The sequence below is a fragment of the Benincasa hispida genome, chromosome 3, assembly GCF_027475165.1.
Source record: "Benincasa hispida cultivar pf3 chromosome 3, pf3_genome.v1.1, whole genome shotgun sequence".
Lineage (NCBI taxonomy): Eukaryota > Viridiplantae > Streptophyta > Magnoliopsida > Cucurbitales > Cucurbitaceae > Benincasa > Benincasa hispida.
The window spans coordinates 68,622,204-68,640,446 of NC_143480.1; positions in this window are offsets into that span (position 1 = coordinate 68,622,204).

Here is an 18,243-nt window from a genome sequence, read left to right on the forward strand (position 1 = left end):
GACTAAGGAAAACAATATGCAATGGTAATTTTTAGATTATTTTGCGGTAACAGTTAAATCAATGGTTTGGTTCGTTTTTTGTTTAAGGTATAAAAAGTATGTGGCGGATTTGAGAAAAGAGTAATTATGCGACAAATACACTGAGTATGTGGAGGAACAGGTTGAGAAAGTTAGGCAGTAAGCACTGACAAGTAGGTTGGTAGCTGTTTTTGTCATGTCTTCTTTCGGTTTTAGAGGATAAACTGGGAGGGGGTGTGATAAAAATCCTTACTCAGAATCAAGAACCGATAATGACAACAATTAAGTGTTATTATACATAGTAAAAGTTAGTTGGAACTTTATTCTACTGCTTATTTTCACGGATGCTACGATGTAACTATGGTTAACAATTTCCTCCTCAAAAATTGTTGTAAAAATCTTTGACTCCCAAGCCAAACATATGTTCATCCTTGTTCAGGTAAATCGAAACCTATCAACTCCACTTTTTATCTTTTTATAAAAGCGTAAAGTAATAAAAAGTTTCATAAATAAAAAACACAAGGTTTTTTACTTAGTTTACAAACCTTACACTTGTGGTATGGATTCAAACCAAAAACTTCATGGTTACTAAGATACTCGTATGTTAATTAAATCAAGCTCAGTTTCACTGATATGTTATAGTTCAAACAACAGGAAGTGGATAAGATTGATAAAAGTGGACGAAATTAATCGATGTTAATAATGTTATTGACTAACCAATACATATAATCTTAAGTATTGATGTGTTAAATTCATGTGTCTATTATTTTCCTACCAAAGCCTATCACATATATTAGTAAACTTATAAACAATTTTTTAAATGAAACAACTTCTATTTTTCATCAACCAAAAAGGGTAAGACTAAATTCTTAAGGATCCCTTTTGCTACAATTCTAAATGATTGGAGAGCATAACTAGGCACTTTCCTCTCTAATTTGTAAAAGGCCTTGGGTACCAAGCTACCTTTTAGAACGGCTTGTCATCCACAGACAGATGATCAGTCAGAGCGGACAATACAGACACTGGAAGACATGCTGAGAACATGTGTTATGTAGTTTAAAAGAAGTTGGGATGCACAACTGCCATTGGTCGAGTTTGCGTACAACAATAGTTATCACTCGAGCATAGGCATGGCTCCATACGAAGTATTGTATGGCAGACCATGCAGGACCTTGGTATGTTGGAATGAAGTAGGGGAACAAAAATTGTTGGGTCCAGAATTAGTGCAGCAAATGGCAGATACTATAAAGCTTATCATGGAAAACTTGAAGACAGCTCAAGACAAGTAGAAAAGTTACGCTGATAAGTGAATGAGAGATTTAGAATTTGAGGTTGGAGACCATAGATTCCTTCGGTTATCTCCATGGAAAGGAGTACTCAGGTTTGGAAGAAAAGTGAAACTAACTCCTCGATATATCGGACCATACGAGATTATAGAACGAGTTGTCCCGACAACGTATAAATTACATTTACCTCCGGAGCTAACTCGTATTCATAATGTGTTCCATGTATCAATGTTGAGGAAGTATATACCTGATCCTACATATGTACTAGTAAAAGAACCATTTCAGCTCAAGGAAAATTTATCATATGAAGAAGGGTCGGTTCAGATTTTAGACAGAAAGGAACAGGTGCTCAGGAAAAAAACCATACCTTTAGTGAAGGTATTGGGGAACAACCATGGAGTTAAAGAAGCGAGGTGGGAATCTGAGGAGCAAGTAATGAAGAAGTATCCTCAACTTTTCAACTCATTTCTACAGGTAAATTTCGAGGACGAAATTTCTTTTAAGGGTGATGACGGGCAGAAATTTACGTCATTGTAAGCCTTTTTTTTTTTAGAATTATGAGGGCTGTTAAGTAGAATATGTGGCGATTATACTAAGAATTCATGAGAAAACGAGCTTGTGTCGATCAGCATTAAAAATCTCGGCTAACCTACTTTTATGCTTTATTATGATTTCCATTGTTTATTTTTGTAGCAAATGCAAAAATCGATCGCATGCGCGAACGCGAGGCTATCGCGAAGACGATCGCATGTAGTTATCGCATGCATCCGTCGTATGGGTGTTGAGGCGATCAAGCGAACGCGATCATCAAAGGGACATTGTGGCTACAGAATAACCATAATAGAAGGGCGATTGCAAGGTTGTTGGAATGCAGCATGAACGCATACACTGGGATCATAAAAAAGATGATGTTGACATTTCACCTACCATGCCACAAGTAGCAGAGATCAGAAAAGGACCATCGCACCACAAGTGTCAGATTCAGAGTAGGTCCATAAATGCTGTCAGCAATCAAGCTATATAAATAAAAGCCTTAGAGCACAACTTCAAATCATCAAAGGTCCTGTACCTGAAGGCTACCTTCGGGTGGATCCTTGTGATCCAGACCAAAGTGTGAAAAGATAGTCTTGAGAGTTCTTCATCCCCTCAACCATTCAGAGTGACGACCGGAGCCTTCGCTGGAGTTAGATCTCGAGAGAGTCTACTCCACCGCCCATCCATGGCACCATTGGCAGCCTTGACACACATCATTGCTTCCATCTGGCCCTCAATTTCTCTTCTATCCTTGTATTGTATTACATTGTGGCTTAAGAGATTAATACATTTTGTGATCATTGCATTTTTATATTTTCCATCGATTCCATCTCCATCTTCATTTACTTAGCATCCTTTACTTTCATTGCATTACTAAGTAAGACCGCTAGAGTATCGCATACTTAATCATGCGGCATAGACATATGAAGCATGTAGCAAACCACCGAGAGGTGTGTGTTGTGTGAGTGTTGTGAGAAAATCCTATTTGCTTAGTGTGCAGTTGTAGTAATGCTTGTTTATAAGTGAACGCAATGTTGTTCTATAAACAGAATCAGCAGCAACCAACTGCCTAAGAGGATACGTAGTTGATCGCATTAAGAAATGTAAGCAAATGTTCACTGGAGATAGGAATAATCTTACGTCAACCATGTTTTATGTGATTACCTTGTCTTATGAGCACATCGTTCATCATTTAGGCATACTCGTAAGAGTATTCTAAAAACCAAATCTAGACTCAGGAGAGCAGATTGGATCGCATAAGCAAGAATGGGGACATATGAATAAGCTCTGTTTGCTACTACACAGCGTATGCACCCTTTAAGTAGGATATGGTGGTATGCAGACATCTTGCTTATGTGTGAGAGCACATGATTGGGAATAGAGACTTAGAAATAAGGCCTCTTGACATTATCACATATACATCATATACGTCTTCGTCAAGTGTGTATAGCATGATCGCATAGCATGCGTTGGCTGGGGTTACCCTTGCGGTCAAGCTTAGTGTTGCGGTGAAAACATCCTCACCATTTTATCTATTTTCCCCTACATTTTACTACGCGTTAACAGTTGCCGTGTCTCTATCTCTCACAGTCATACTTCCACTGCTTAATCTGTTAGTTAGTAGTAGGAGTAGCACATACCCAATAACCCTCAACATTCATTTATTCTTCGCTGCAAACACATTACTTCATGACATTTAGCTACAAGTCCCTGAGTTCGACCTCGAAGCACCCAAGAAACTTGCGATCTCTTTATACTTGGCGAGAGAGTAAGAAAACTTGTGAGAGGAATGCATGGTCATTGCATACAAGATTAACACATACTTTCCATTACAACTCATGACCACCGACGTATGAGAACGAATACATAACCTAAGACATGCATCATATATGCGCTTCCAAATTTTTATCACCAGTAGGTTGTAAAACCCGCAACTTACTCTCCTGTTTTAATTATGTTTGTTGTTTGAGTTAAGAAAAGTAATGGGGTTAAATATTTAAGCTAGATTGGAATTGTGGGTTTTGAGGTAAGGACAAGTTTGAAGAAGGAAAAATCTACGTTTGGGAACTTAGCTCTCAGATACTTATTAATCAAGCCTTCCTGGCTAAGTGTTAGTCGTGAAGAGTGGTGGCTGAGTATCGAGTAAGCATAAGGCAAGCACCAAGTAAATGCCGTCAATCGTCGAGTATAAATAATCGAGTAAGGGTCGAGCATTGAGTGTACGCAATCAAGGAAGGGTCGAGCGTCGAGTGTGAGCGATCGAGGAAGGATCAAGCATCGAGTATGAAAAATTGAGGAAGCATGCGCATCGAGTACAAGAGATCGAGTAAGGAACGTGCATCGAGCAAGCCATCTAACACAAAGAAACCCATCGAGTATCGAGTCCTTCTCATCGAGCATTCAGTTGGGAGCCATTGAAATTTCCATCAAGTAATGACCCTTCTCCATCGAGTTTTTCCCATCGAGGATTGAGTTTGCTTGAAACGCTCAGCTTTTAACGTTTCTTTTAGTTATACGGACAGATGGCTTAACCTGGGCTCTTAATCTCCACTAGTGGGTGAGGTGGCTTGAGGAGATTTCATGCGAAAGGGTTGGGCAGTAGTATAAAAAGGGAAGAGAACTTCAAGAGCTCGTTTCGGACGATTCCTTCGAGCAAATCAGACGATCCTGGTACCGTTGGAAAGCTCTATGATTCTAGTTCATAAATCGAGCCTTTGTAAGGGATTTCTTGCCTGAAAGAGGGCCAAATAGGGAAGGAATAGATGAAGGTTCATTTTCAGGTGTTTCTGGGCACTCGACGAAGAATCATAGATCTAGGTCGAACCACTTGAATTTTCCAGCTGAAATTTTAAGGTATTATTTTAACACCATTTGAAGCAAGTTTGTAGAAGAAACTTTTGCAATATAATGTATGAGGTTCAAGTTACATATTTTGGAAGTTAAACCTAGAATCTTTGTTCAAGCAGAGAGTTGCGATTCAGGGCCATCAGGAGAGATTTAAAGGCCCAGGTTAAACCACAAGGAGTTTTATGTTGAAACTTTGATGTAACATTTTTAATAAAATTCTGAGCACGTTTGAAAAAAGAACATTCTTAAGATGAGTTCTGGTTTTCAAGTTACTAATGTTAGAATTTGAAAATCTAGAAATTGTGGGCGAACAGGCAACTTCTTACTAATTATGAGCTTGGATAAAAAGAGTAGTCTCAAAAGGGAGACCAAAGTAGAAACTAAAATTCTTATTTTTATGTGTAGGAGTTACTGATAACGGGTAGAAATTCACGTTATTATAGTGCTAACTTATTAAACAACGAAGGTTTGCATTGATAAGATATATTTAATTGTGTCCAACAAGCATTAAGTTCATAACATTATGGTCGCATGCGTTCATCGCATAAAAACGATTAACTTTTGTATTTTTATGCAAAAAAATGCATTGACGCAAGGCAGAAGGTGCAATCACAATAAATCAATGGTCGAGCGCAACATTACCACAAGGCTTTGCAGTGATTTGTGTTCGCAAACATCTGTTCAAGAAGAATTTCCGCATAGAGTCGGCGCAACTTGGTGGGCGCATCTGGGTGAAAAACATAATTAATCACGATGGGATTAAAAGCTGATGATGGTCGAATCCGAATTAAATTGACAAGCTTCTAACGATAACAAGTACACTCAGCTTTTTTGTGACAAATATTCAGTGCATCAGTCAGAGAATTAAAGCCATCCCATTGATAACTTGTAGAAATACAAGTTATTTATGCCACCTTATCTAGATATTGCGATCAAAAGTTAGTGAATATGCGCTGATTGTATGAAATTTAGCCTACAATTACAATAATTATAATGATCACAATTACACCCATTAACACCATAAAGATGGAAGACAAGCCAAATTTTACTCTGTTTTGCAGGAAACCAAGTCACCGCGTGCGCTCAAGGCTCACGAGAAGCTGATCAACGTTACATTGCGCTCGTCAATCAACAATGAAGAGACGATTATTGCAATAATGGCGCAATGCGACAGTCGATCCATAGCTATATTTCAATCGCATGCGGTAATAAAAACAACACCACATGCAAATCCACAATCGAAAGATGCAGCTGAGCAATGCAAAAGCGGAGAATTGAGACACGTGTACAACTAACGGTTGTGCAGAATTGACGGTCTGATTACATAACAAAAGGAATAATTATTCCTCCATCTTCAGAATTACCATAACAATCGGTGGGGACCACAAGGCTGGTGTCAAAGACTTGCACATATAAATACCCCATAGATTTCATAGAAAACTCATGCTACTTGGTACGGGGCTAATTGCTGCAAAAGTGTTGAGAGAGAAGGCTGAGCTGAATGACTAAGTGAAGAAATCCAGGAAGAAGACCCGATTGGAAGCTCTGTGCATAGATCTCTACTATCGGTGGAGCAAGCTTGAGAGGGAGGCTCTTCCTACCATCAGATCAATCCTATCCGACAAGCAGATCTCCATCGAATTGGTGCCAAGACATTGGCGCTTGTTTGTATTTTTTCTATTTCATTAATCGTTGTATTTCACTTTCTCTTTATTTCTTCATTCCCACACCATGTATCACATGCTTAATAGACATAATAAATGTTTTGATAGCTTTCATATTCCATTCTCTGTCTATTTCCATTCACCCATTAATCACTTTCTTCATGATGTTTTCTTAATTCCTTGATAGTTAATATGAATTAAACAAGTACTTAATCTGTGTTAAAGATATAAAATACGTTTAACTAAGGCATGCTAGACATCATCTTCACTCGTGAGAGCAGAAGTGAAGATCCATTCTGATCTGTCGAGAAAAGGTTAGAAGAATGCATTAACTAAAGCGAGTAGTACTTCCAGACATGGAAGCAACCTTGCATTCATTACGTTATTCTCTGTTTCACCACAGACATGTGGGAGCGTGGCCGATCACTGAAAGGTGTACACCAAGAGAAGAGCAGAACAGTATTTCTAGCTTCAATGCAATTGAGAACTTTCGTTGTTTATATTACTTATCTTTCTCTTTCTATTCTATTTATAAGACTTGCCGCTGCATTCCACGTTCTTTGCATAACCTTCACAGCCAGCCTTGACCCCAGCATCTTTTAACATGAAGCCTGTATCTTGTATCATCTAGCTTAGATTTACTGTATTTTTATTTTATTATCGCATTTTTACTGCTTTACTCTATTTTACCGCAATTTTAATACTTATACAAACACATTTTTAAAGATTGAAAAACCTGGTCGCATATATCATGAACATACAACAATAACCTAAAACAGTCTCTGTGTTCGACCTCGAATCACACCGAGAAACTTGCGGTGGAATTACACTTTGTTCCATCATAAGGAAAATTGTGACAACGCATGGCATACTACGTGAACATCCATAATTAGCACATATCTAAAAGTAATATCGCATCATTTTAAGCATAGAACATCACACACCTCAACGTATTCACAACATCCATCGTGCAATCATAAGTGAAAAGCCGCCCTTCACCCCGAAGCTCTATAAATACTGAAGGTATCCTTCAAAAAGGGGTTCAGCAGTTCAGCAAGTTTTTGTTCATAGCTTTAGTCGTGTTCATAGTTTTCTTTTATTTTTAGAAGGCGGAATGAGAGAAGGGAAGAGATGCCAGAAGATCGCTCAAGGCAACTCGAGAGAGAACCCGAAGCCGTGGAAATCAGAGAGCGAGATTATCTTTTGAACAAGAGTATGAAAGACAGTGTAAAAGCCTGGGAAGCAAGAAATTGCTACCAGACTCTTTATCCTCTTCTTTCATTGTTATTTTGTACTTCAACATTATATTTATACAATGGAAGTTCTTATTCTAAATCTATCCACTCTCTTAGTACGCATGAGTAGCTAAACTTGTCGAATGGGTTGAGAAGAACTTAGCTAACATGACTTAGGATCTTTATTGCTTGTGAGACATCCCTTTAGAGCTACTTGACAGAGAGTCTAAAGAAAGAACCTAAGACTTGAGAGAGCTAGGTTAGACTCTAGACTCGAGAGAGCAAGATTAGATTTACATAAACAAGAGATAGGGACTTAGAGATAAGCTTTATTTGCCAACATGCATCGCATGAACCCTAGAGATAGGTTATGATATTATGTGATCACCTTATTTGTGTGTGCGTCATTTTGTTATCGCATGGATAAGAATAGAGGCTTATGTGTAGGTCCTACAGACTCATTATATATATCGCATACATTCTAGTATTAGAAGTCGTAGCCTTCGCGTCAAGAGACGATTTGCTATTGTATGTATGTTGCATGATTGCATAACATGAACGGATCCTAAGAAGTGTTAGCCGAACCCTTCTCAATCCGTTCACTGCATACTCATCGTATTTTCCGTTTTATCAACTATTTTCGAAACTCCGCCGCATTTGTTTATTTTTATTACTGCAAATAACAATCCAAACAACTACTTGATTTATATGGTTACCACAAAGTCTTCCTAAAAATTACCATTGCATATGTTTTCCCAAGTTCCTAAGTTCGACCCTGGACTTACCAGAAAACTCAGTCGGGTTTATACTTGGATTTCACATAGAACACTTGTTGCTTAATGCATTTTCATCACCGCATTTCATCCATAATTTCACCTCATAAAATAACGCATCAAGTTTTTGGCGCCGTTGCCAGGGACTTTGACAAATCAGTGTGCTAACGGTAATTTTTCTGAATTCTTTGTAGACTCTTAATCTCTAGTGAATTACGACCTGGAGATTGAGAGGACGTTCAGACAGAGACTAAGAGATGGTCGCCAAAAACAACAACTAGATAAAGAAGATATGACGAGCAGCCTGGAAACGGAGTACCAAACGAAAACAACGTCATGGCGAATCCAATCCTACATGCAAACGATCGAAATAGGCCCATTAGGGACTATGCATCGCCAAACCTCTATGATTTCTCTGCATGAATCATGAGGCCTGCCCTTGATGCAAGCCGATTTGAAATGAAACCGGTGATGTTGCAAATGATCCAGACTGCAGGATAATTTGGAGGACGGCATGACGAGGACCTACATGCCCACCTTCGTAGTTTTATAGAAATCTGCAACACTTTTGTGTTCCCGAACATCCTTGCCGAAGAAGTTCGACTAACTTTGTTTCCATTTTCTCTGTGTGATCAGGTAAGAAAATAGGCGTATTCTCTCAAGCCAAGAGAGATCACTTCATGGGAATAGGTCGTAGAGAAGTTTATGAAGAAATATTTCCCACTTACTGAAAATGCTAGACGAAGGAAACTAATAACCAATTTTGAACAAGACATGGACGAATCGCTCAGTGATGCCTGGGCGAGGGTTAAGCGGTTGGTTAGGGACTGTCCACACAATGGATTACCAGGCTGCCTTTAAATTGAAATCTTTTATCACGGTTTAAATCCCGCTTGGCATATCGCTACCAATGTCGCAGCCGTTGGTGGTCTGTTAGACAAAATGTATGACGAGGCTAAGAACATCTCTGATCGCATCTCTAAAAATCATGAGGAATCGAGAGAGAGCGATCAGAGACTGAGAATAAAGGATAACGACACAAACAACAGTGTTATCGCTTCACTACAGAGTCAAATGACCGCAATGATGAACCTAATTTAGGGAATTACGATTAATAGCCCAACATCGCAAACTGGGCAAGTAAACGCAATTAATCAGAATGCCGCAAGGTGTGTGACTTGCGGTGACGGACACGCAATGGAAGAATGCCCACAGAACCCACAGTCTATTTATTTTGTGAAAAATAATCCATTTTCTAACACCTACAACCCCGAGTGGAGAAACCACCCCAACTTTTCATTGAATCAGCTGCAGAATTTCCAATATGTGGCATAAAAAGAAGGGGAACCTGGATTCTTCCCGCAAAATAACGGTCAGAGAAGCAGTCAAGCCAGTAGCTCATAACCGTCGCAATCTTCCTCCTTGGAAAGCTTGTTGAAGCGGTATATAGAGCAAAACGAAACTGTGCTTCAAAGCTAGGTGACGTCCATCCACAATCTGGAATTACAGATGGGCCAGATTACGAGCGAGCTAAAGAGCAGACCACAAGGGGCCCTGCCGAGTTCAACAGAACTCCCACGCAACCCAAAGTGATCAGGTAAAGAGCAATGCCAAGTCATGACATTGCATAGTGGAAAAACTGTGGAGGGAGAAAGAAAGAAGCCTAGCGGACTGCTCCCATTGCATTGGAACCAGAGATTGTGGTGACTCAAGAAGAAGAAGGAGAAAAAGAAGTGATAGAACCAGAAGTTGCGTCCACCTCAAAGCCGACGGAAAAAGGGATCGTGGGAGTGTAGTTGCCACCTTTCCCACAGAGACTCGGAAAGAAAAAGAATGACGAGGTACAATACCAATGCTTCATGACTATGTTAGAACAATTGCATATTAATATTCAATTCAGTGAAGCGATTAAGGAGATGCCTGCATATGTGAAGTTTCTGAAGGATATTGTAACAAAGAAGAGGGGCACTAGTAAGTTTACCATTGTGGCTTTAACACAGAGCTCGAAATCAATAATCCCACCGAAGATGAGTGATCTTGGGAGCTTTAGTATACCTTGCTCCATTGGAGGACTGTACATCAGGCAAGCATTGTGTGACCTTGGAGCCAACATCAATTTGATGTCTCTGTAGATCTTTAAGTAGTTGAATGTGGGGCAACTTGCGCCCACGACTGTGACTCTCCAACTTGCAGATAGATCTCTGGTGCATCCATAGGGGAAGGTGAAATACATGCTGGTCACCATAGACAAATTTATCTTACCAGCCAACTTCATCATCTTAGATTACGAAGCCGACAAAGATGTGCCCATTGTTCTAGGGCGACCATTTTTATCAACAGGTCGTGCCTAGATTGATGTGCACAAAGGAGAGATCACTTTGAGCATAAATGAATAGAAGCTCAAGTTCAACATCATCCGTGCCATGAATTTTCTTGACGAAGAAGACCTGCATGAATCTGACGATGACCAGAATTTGACTGAAGAAGAAAAGCTTGACGAAGAGAATGAAGAAAATGATGCAAGTGCATCCATTGTGACATGTAATGTGATCATAGAAAAAACAAAAAAGGAAGTTGAGATGATCGCAACCCAAGAAGAAGAGCCGATAGTAAAAGAAGAAAGAAAAACAACGCAACAGTCCTTAGTGGAACCACCAATAATGGAATTGAAAACCTTACCAAATCACCTAAAGTATGCATTTTTGGGGCAGAATGAAAAGCTGTCAGTCATTATTTCCTCTAAACTTAATGAAGACCAGGAGATGCGTTGATGAGCATTCTGAGGAAACATGTGCGAGTGATTGGCTGGACGCTCATAGACATTCGAGGAATTAGCCCCGCATACTGTATGCACCGAATTCGTCTCAAAGAAAACCACAATGGATCGATCGAACATCAGTGCAGATTCAACCCTGCAATGAAAGAGGTCGTTAAAAAGGAGATCATCAAGTGGTTAGATGCAGGCATTATTTATTCGATACCAGACAGCACGTGGGTCAGCCCCGTGCAGTGCATGCCGAAGAAAGGTGGCATGACGGTAGTCCCCAATGAAAATAATGAGCTGATACCTCAAAGAACCATCACTGGGTGGCGTATTTGCATGGACTACCGCAAGCTGAATGTGGCAACAAAGAAAGATCATTTCCCTCTACCTTTCATTGACCAAATATTGGATTGTCTGGCCGGAAATGACTTCTACTGCTTTCTAGATGAATATGCCGGGTATAACCTGATTATGATTGCTTCAGAAGATCAGGACAAGACTACATTCATATGCCCACATGGAACTTTCCCTTTCGCTTTTCGCCGCATGCCATTTGGCCTTTACAATGTGCCGAGCACGTTCCAAAGGTGCATGATGGCCATCTTTTCAGAATATCATGAGGACTCGTAGAAATCTTCATGAACGACTTCTCTGTCTATGGGCACACCTACGAAGTTTGTTTGGCCAACCTGGAGAAGATATTGAAAAGATGCGAGGAGACGAATCTTGTTCTTAACTGGGAAAAATGCCATATTATGGTGAAGGAGGGCAATGTGCTGGGGAACAAGGTATCTCGGGATGGGTTGGTGGTGGATAAAGAAAAAATAGAAGCAATCGAAAACTTCCACCTCCAACAAGTGTAAAAGCTGTAAGAAATTTCTTGGGGCATGCCAGATTTTACAGACACTTTGTCAAGGACTTTTTGAAAATAGCACGACCGCTGAGTACGTTGATGGAAGATGACAGAAATTTTGATTTTGACGACAATTGCCTCAACACATTCAGGATTTTGAAGGATGCACTGACAACCACGCCTGTGTTAATCGCACCTTATTGGACACTTCCTCTTGAATTAATGTGCGATGCAAGCGGGTATGTAATGGGAGCAGCTCTGGCACAGAAAAGAGAAAGAATATTACATCCATCGCATATGGAGTAAGACATTGAATCCTGCTTAGACTAACTACACCACCACAGAAAAAGAGCTACTTACGGTAATTTTTGCATTGGAAAAATTTAGAGTATATTTGTTGGGAACAAAAGTATTCATCCACACTGATCATTCGACGATAAAAGTATTTAATGACAAAAAAGCATGCGAAGCCGAGGTTGATCAGATGGGTTCTTCTCCTCCAAGAATGTGACATAGAAATAATTGATCGCAAGGGGACAGAGGACCAAGTTGCGAATTACTTGTTCAGATTGGAAAACCCAGAGGTTGACCGCAATCAATCAGAAGTGAGTGCGGTGTTCCTAGATGAGCAGCTATTTCAGATTGAAAAATTTCCATGGAATGCTAACATAGTCAACTATCTGGTTTGCAAGCAATTCCCATAGGATTATACTGACCACCAGAAGAGGAGGCTCAAGTATGAATGCAGATCATATTTTTGGGACGAGCCAAATTTGTATAAAAAGGGGGCAGACCAGATTCTACGACTATGCATACCAAATGCTGCTCAACAACGCATATTATCGCAATGTCATGACTCACCATAATGTGGGCACTTTGGAGGATAGCGCACCGCAGCCAAAGTATTACAGAGTAGATTCTATTGGCCAACATTGTTTAAGGATACAGCTGACTACGTGATGAAGTGTGACTGATGCCAACGCACAGGTAACATTTCATGGAAACATACAAAGTCTATGAACACCATTTTGGAACTAGAGCTGTTCGACATCTGGGGTATCGATTTCATGGGACCATTCCCTCCATCGAATGGTAAAAATTATATTTTATTAGCCGTCGAGTACGTATCCAAGTGCGTAGAAGCAGTGGCATGCGCCGCAAGTGGTGCGGCAGTGGTCTTTCAATTCCTAAAGAAAAACATTTTCACTCGTTTTGGCACTCCACGTGCCATAATAAGTGATGAAGGGTCCCACATTGTCAATCATATTGTCAAGGAATTGCTGCGCAAATATAAAATTCTCCACAAAGTGGCCACCACATACCATCCACAGACAAATGGTCAGGCCGAGTTGTCCAATCGGGAGATCAAGCTGACACTTGAGAAGGTGTTAAGGCCTTCGCAAAAGGATTGCACAACAAAGCTCAACGATGCATTGTGGGCATACCGAACTGTATTTAAGACACCCATAGGTATATCCCCGTATGCATTGGTATTTGGTAATGCGCGTCATTTGCCTCTAGAGCTGGAATACAAAGCACTGTGGGCGGTAAAGAAGCTAAACTTTGACTTGAAGAAAGCAGGAGAAGCGAGGAAACTTCAATTGGTCGAGCTGAAGGAATGGAGGATTAACGCATATGAGAATGCAAAGATTTACAAGAAGCACGCAAAGCACTGGTACGACAAACACATATATGGCAAGAACCTCTAAGTCGGGTAGAGGGTCTTACTATTCAACTCACGACTACGGCTCTTCCCTGGGAAATTAAAGTCACGTTGGTCCGGACCATTCATAGTTAGAGAGGTATTCTCACATGGCACGGTCGAATTATCTAATGCCGACGGAACCAACATATTCATAGTTAATGGGCAAACAGTAAAAGTGTATCAAGGAGAAGGCTGGCATCGCCAACTCGACTCTGTGGAACTGAGAAAGTCTAAATAAGAAAGAAATAGGAGGTCCCTGTGCTATCAGACGATCGAAATTCATCAGGGACGCAAATTTTGTGAATAACTTGTTGGAATCATAAAATCTTCAACTTATCTCTACTCGTCCGAATTTTCATTTCACTATATTTTTCAGTTCTTTATCTTATTCTAAAAAAAAAAAAATAATAACCGGTTCCAGTAAAAGAGTTTGTTTTGTTTAATATTATTTGACCCTCTCACTGTTTTTCTTGCAACAATTGAGGCAAATGATTGCGGAGGCATTACACGAAGAAGCAACTTATATTATTCCGTCACCGCAATCCAAAGAAGATAGATCACCGCAAAGCAGGATGCATCAACAAACAATGCAGGTGACAGCACAAATTTGGGGGTTGTATTTTTCCTTCACTTTATTCCAAATTCTGCACTATCGCATCGCATTTTTAACTTTGAAAATTTTATCACCGCATCCTCTTTGATTACCACAATCATTTCATATTGATAATTTTAGTAAGTCTTCGCATGATTTCTTTGCCAATTTTTCAATGATGAAACACATGCTTCTATTCTTTCATATATACTAGAGTCAACTTAATTTTAAGACAGTCACCTCTTGGAATATTTCTAGAAGTTACTACTAGCTGACCCTTTACCAAACTTCCTAAGAACATCGCATGCCTTCTTTCAATCTTTTGGCAATGATATTTTAAATTTGGGGATGAGGTATTTATTTTCTATTTCTAGATGTCAACTTAGGAAAGACAGTTGAGAATAACAAATATTTCTAGAAGTTAGTGGTCTACTCTTTCTTTCAAACTGACCCTTTACCAAACTTCCTAAGAACATCGCATGCCTTCTTTCAATCTTTTGGCAATGAGGACATTGCCGCATTTTAAATTTGGGGATGAGGTATTTATTTTTGACCTTGCTATTTCTAGCTCTATGAAAAAAAAATGAAAGAGAGGAAAACTTTGAGAATAACAACTCCACTATCAACACAATAGGAAACCCATATTGATAAGAGTTAAGTTGTGAAAGACACTTACCCGTAGTTAGATGTTCGCATGACATACGTGGGGCAAGCCAAAACGAAAGTAAGTCGCCAGGATCAATGCATGAATAAATGAACGCAACTCCACTGCCCAGTAGGTACAAGTTTAGTCTGAGAAAGAATGTCTTGCTCATAGTTGGATGTCCGCATGATACATGTGGGGGCAAGCCAAAACGAAGGTGAGGCACTTGGATCAGTGCAAGGTCAGAAAAAAAAATAACAATGTAAAAAATATGCAAGGATAAAAATCATTTAACACCCCAGTGAAAAAGTTTTTTTGAAATAAATCATGCGATGTCTTGGAATCTAGTAAAGTTCTTTTGAAGGTTAAGCTTGCGGTCCCTAGGTCTTAGAAATATTTTAAGAAGAGACTTGAATAAGAATTAAGGAAATTTTGGTGTATAGAATTTGAATGAAGTATCCTTGAGAAATCTAGGAAAATAGATTTGCGGTCGACTTTCTAAAGGAAATCTTTAACTTATGCTTGGAGACAAGCTACAACGATGAATTTATGTCTTTAACTTTAAGCATGTGGACAAATATGAATATGAATGAATGAAGAAATATATGCGTTAAAGAGAATTTTATGTGATACTACGTCTAAATATATGCGTTATTAATGCTATGCTCGTAGTATGCAATGGAGTAATGTGTGTCACAAGTTTCCTTGCGCTGAAACCAAGTATAATTCCAACGCAAGTTTCTCAGAATAATCTGAGGTCGAACACAGGGATTGTTTTCGTTAATTGTTACTAATGTGGTATATGCGACCGATTTTTACAATTAATAAAGAATGGTTGTTTATACAATAATGTAAATTGGTTGATAAAATAAAACCTAAACTAATATGATACAAGATACAAGATACGTGATACATGATACTGAGTTTAAGAACTGACTGTGAAGTTATACAAAGAATCGTGGGATGCGATGGCAAGTCTTTATGAATGAATCAGAAAGGAAAGAGTACATAGTAAAAATATCGCAAGTTTGTTAATTGCGTTAAAGATGCAACTAAGGTTCTGCTTTCCCTTGGCGTACACCTCTCAGTGACCAGCCGTGTTCCCATATCTCTATGGTGAAACAAGGATGGACGTGATGAACACAAGGTTGCTTCCATCTCTGGAAGTACTTCTCGCTTTAGTTAACGCATTCTTCCAAACTTCTCTCAATAGGCGAAATAACATCTTCACTTCTGCTCTCACAGGTGAAGATGCCATCGAGCATGCTTTAGCTAAACTTAATTATTTCCTTAACACAATTAACTCACTCGCTTAATTCTTTCTATTTACCCAGGGAATTAGGAAAACATCATGGAGAAAATGGATTATGGAATGAACGGAAATATACAGAGAGATGACAATGGTAATTATCATAACATTTAATTATAGAATTAAACATTCGATACATGGTATGAATGAAAGATTAGAGAAGATGAATACAGATGATGAAAAAGAGATTAGAAACAAATACAGAAGGAGTGTCAATGTCTTGACACAGATTCCAAACGGAGGTTTTGCTTGCCGGCATGTGGAAGTAATGGAGAGGAGAGCTTCCCTCTCAGGCTTGCTCTTCTGGTAGAAATGACCTTCGCATAGAACTTCAACGTCGAGGATTGGAAGGATTCCTTGCTCGGAGACTCACCTCTTGGCCTTGTCTCGTGATTATCCCGGATCTACTCTGTAAGTCGCCTCAGACCAGTCTCTCTCTCAGAATCGATATATTCACGTCTCTATGTATTCATGTATATTTTTCAGTGAATTTGCAAAAGCTATTTATAGGTGAAGCTTGGCTCTTTGACTTTGTGGTCCCCACTTTATGGTTATGGTAGTTCCTGAAATGGTAGAGTGAATATTCATTCTGTTATGCAATCAACCCATCAGAAATGCACAGCTGAAAGTAATACATTTGTCAAAATCCTCCGCAAATGCGTTGGTCTTTACATCTTTGATCGATCGCCGCATGCGGTGTTGTTTTTGATTACCGCATGCGATTGAATTTGCGTTGATCGCTAAGCTCTTGATCGATTGTCGCATGCGCCGTCATTGCGTTGATCATCTCTTCATTCCTGAATGATGGGCACAATGCGACATAGATGCGTTGTTTATTTTATCTTTAAGCTATTAACACATGCGGTGACTGATTTCCTGTGCAAAACAGAAATTGAAACACTCTATTCTACTATCGCAATGGTGTTAGTGGGTGTATTGACCATATTTTATAATTCTCCCATTTCTTAGCCAATTTTTATACTATCGACGCAACTTTTCTTTCTTTTTGCTGCAATATCTAAATAAAACAGTATAAATAACTTGTATTTCTACAAGTTATCACAAGCATTGTTTAAATTTGGGGGTATGATAATTGGCAAAAATGCACGTTATTATAGTGCTAACTTATTAAACAATGAAGGTTTGCGTTGATAAGATATGTTAAATTGTGTCCAAAAAGCATTAAGTTCATAACATTGCGGTTGCATGCGTTCATCGCATAAAAATAGTTAACTTTTTTATTTTTATGCTAAAAATGCGTTCATGCAAGGCGGAAGGCACGATCACAAGGAATCAATGGTCGAGCGCAGCATTACCGCAAGGCTTTGCGGTGATTTGTGTTTACAAACATTTGCTCAAGAAGGATTGCAACATAGAGCCGGCTCAACTTGGTGGGCGCATCTGGGTGAAAAGCATAATTAATCACGATGGGATAGAAAACTGATGACAGTCGAATCCGAATTAAGTTAACAAGCCGCTAACGTAACAAGTACACTCAGCTTTTCGGTGAAAAATATTCGGCGCATCAGTTAGAGAATCAAAGCTATCCCATCTGTGCAATCATAAGAGAAAAGTCACCCTTCACCCCGAAACTCTATAAATACCGAAGGCATCCTTCAGAAAAGGGGTTCAGCAGTTCAGCAAGTTTTTGTTCATATCTTTAGTCGTGTTCATAGTTTTCTTTTATTTTTAGAAGGCGGAGTGAGAGAAGGGAAGAGACGCCGGAAGATCACTCAGGGCAACTCGAGAGGGAACCTGGAGGCGTGGAAAGCAGAGAGCGGGCCGACTCTCGCGAGAGCGAGATTATCTTTTGAACAAGAGTAGAAAAGACATTGTAAAAGCCTGGGAAGCAAGAAATTACTACCAGGCTCTTTATCCTCTTCTTGCATTGTTATTTTGTACTTTAACTTTAGATTTATACAATGGAAGTTCTTATTCTACATCTGTTCACTCTCTTAGTATGCATGAGTAGCTAAACTTGTTGAATGGGTTTAGAAGAACTAAGCTAACATGACCTAAG